We start from the raw sequence: 2,592 nt of genomic DNA, 5'->3' as shown, positions 1-2,592 counted from the left end.
AGCGTTGGCGAAGTGAACAGGACTTACTAGTCAGTCACGGCACGCCACTCTGTCCGTGCTACGAATAGGAAAAGTAAAAGAATATGAAAAAAATATAACACAGTTCAACGAATAGTTTGACCGCCGAAGCTCGGTTAATTAAAGTTAACCCTGGACAACCTCGGAATTGTAAACTTTATTGTAAACTGAGTTGGCTTTCCGTGCATGTCAAACCCTTCTGTCATCTAGTAGAACCAGTCTAAAAGTTCTCGAGAAATACACTCATTTGCAAATCGATTTGGATTTCACAAGAGACTCGACTGAATCTCTCGGTTATGATATTCTACAACTGAATGTGCTGCATACAGGCCGCCTCATGATTCAGCTGGCACGATATTCGAGATATCGCAGTATATTTTCATGAAGGAAACTACTCACAAGATTGCTGAAGGACGAGACCGGTCGTGGGATGTTGAAGAGTTTTCAGCAACCTTGTGAACAGTTTAAAAGTTTTTTGCAATTTAATCACTTACAACTATCCAAAAATCTTGTTTCATCATGAACCATTTTGGTGGGAGCCTCACATGAAGATAGTCATCTACGGGTAAATCCAGTTAACTAGTGTAAAATTACAGGTATAGCCTGTCTCATTTGACTCAAACCTCAGGTCAAACATTTGAACTAAAAATCAGGATCCAGTGAAACCGTATCGTTCTTGAAATACGAGCGCAAAGCAAAAGATTTCAGCGCAACCGGCATTATTGAATTTATTTGGTTGATGTAGCCACCGTTTTACAAAGAATTAGTTGACTATGATATACTTGATCTACTCAAGTTATAAAGTGTTTCTGAAAGGTGAATCGCACTGCCTGATTTCAGGGACCGGGAAGAAGTGGACATCGCAAAAATATTCCCCCAGTAAGTGGATGTTTTTTATTCCAGGGTGTCATGTCTGAAACTGTTAACATAGAACTACTTAGAAGCACTTAGCCTCAGATTAAAAAGCGTGATGTGATCCAGATTGTATCACTTGATTCATCTGGTCTTCCCCATCGACCTGGTTTATACTCATTTTTAACCACTGAATAAAAGCTCAGAATTCGTCATACAGTTCTTCCTATGCATTCAAATAAGTGACCATCCCACCGCGTTTTGAAAAAAGCACCTTTACTATAAAGTCTCACTGTTAACACCAACTGAGATATACTGAGTAAGGGATACGCCGTTTTATTCAGACAGTACTCTGGGTTTCCAGGCTTTTTAAGTGCAATACTGATGATAAGGTCGACGCAATGGCCATCACTTTACAGGTGTTCTGGGGGTGCCCAATAATCTGTCTGATAGTATGTCTGCGATGATTTTAATTAATACCACCCGGGAGGATGAAGTTGTCCGACTTTGTTCTGTTTTACGAATAGTGAGATAGAACCCGAACATTACCCTTCTTCCCATGAACGTTGTAGTTTGAATTGAATAGATTGGTTATCAACTTACTGGTATATCGGTGAGAATGAACGCTTGACACAGTTTACGACAGTGTCCACCTATCAAGGTGTGGTGGGTAAAAACCAGTCCCCTGTCAGAAATTGACAGCCTACCATCAAGAGGTTGAACTTTTATCACAACTGTATGGCGTTCGTGTACTGCACATATCCCGATAAAAGTGCATTTGGACTCTCGTGGTTACCAGCCAGACGGAGTCCTAACAATTTACAGAACAGATTTTAACTGAAATTCCTGTCGGCAAACAGTATACTAGTGTGTGAAGTTTCGGACAGCAAACAACCAGGTTTAACCTGCATCACCCTCATCAAAAGCAAGGATTGAATTTAGTAGCAACCAAGTGAAAATCGGTGTTATTTAACTTATTGGTCATCTACAGTTGCACGTCGATTTGACTGGGATTTTTACAAAAATACGGATCGTTTCTGGACTCCAAGTATCTCTCTGATGTGCAAAATCATTTCAAGAGCAGTAACGAATAGGATTCAACTAAATGATTTTTCCCCTATTCCAAATCATCCCACTGGTGGTTCAAAAGTTTTGTTAGAAGGGAGCGGATATTTAGACTGTGAGCAACCCTGCATACCAGACGATGGTTCTTCTCTTTTAATGAAACCCAGCTTTCTCTCTTGTCGCTCAAGATGACTTGGTTCCAAGCTAGTTCGCCAGATAAAAGTAACATCAGTCTTAGAAAAGATGTAAATATAACATTCTATTTAAAAATGCGTCGCATCAACATCAACTTAAAAACTAGGATTTGTTGCTTCTGCAACACATTTTGAAATCTTATCTTCGCAAAAAACAGGGCGAATCGGGTCACCCCCTCATCAACGCATGTCAAACATCAGCACTGACAACACATGAGGTTTTCACTTTACTGTGACTTGTAATCTGAGTAGCCACCAAGTCTGGTAAATTGGATGACTCCCAGAGATCAATGAAGGTGAAGGCCTTCTAAACCAAGCACATTTCTGAGTTTCATCGTGCGTCACTGAAAAGAATTTCTTCACTCAAACCTACGCCAGCTAGTTCAATTAAATCAATAGAAAGAACATATAATTTTCCGGTGATGAACTACATCTAAAACCACAAAGTTTATTCTCCTTGCTT

The sequence above is a fragment of the Opisthorchis viverrini genome, assembly GCF_000715545.1.
Source record: "Opisthorchis viverrini unplaced genomic scaffold opera_v5_381, whole genome shotgun sequence".
NCBI lineage: Eukaryota > Metazoa > Platyhelminthes > Trematoda > Opisthorchiida > Opisthorchiidae > Opisthorchis > Opisthorchis viverrini.
The sequence above is the reverse complement of the archived record's forward strand: the minus strand, read 5'-3'. Positions refer to the sequence as shown.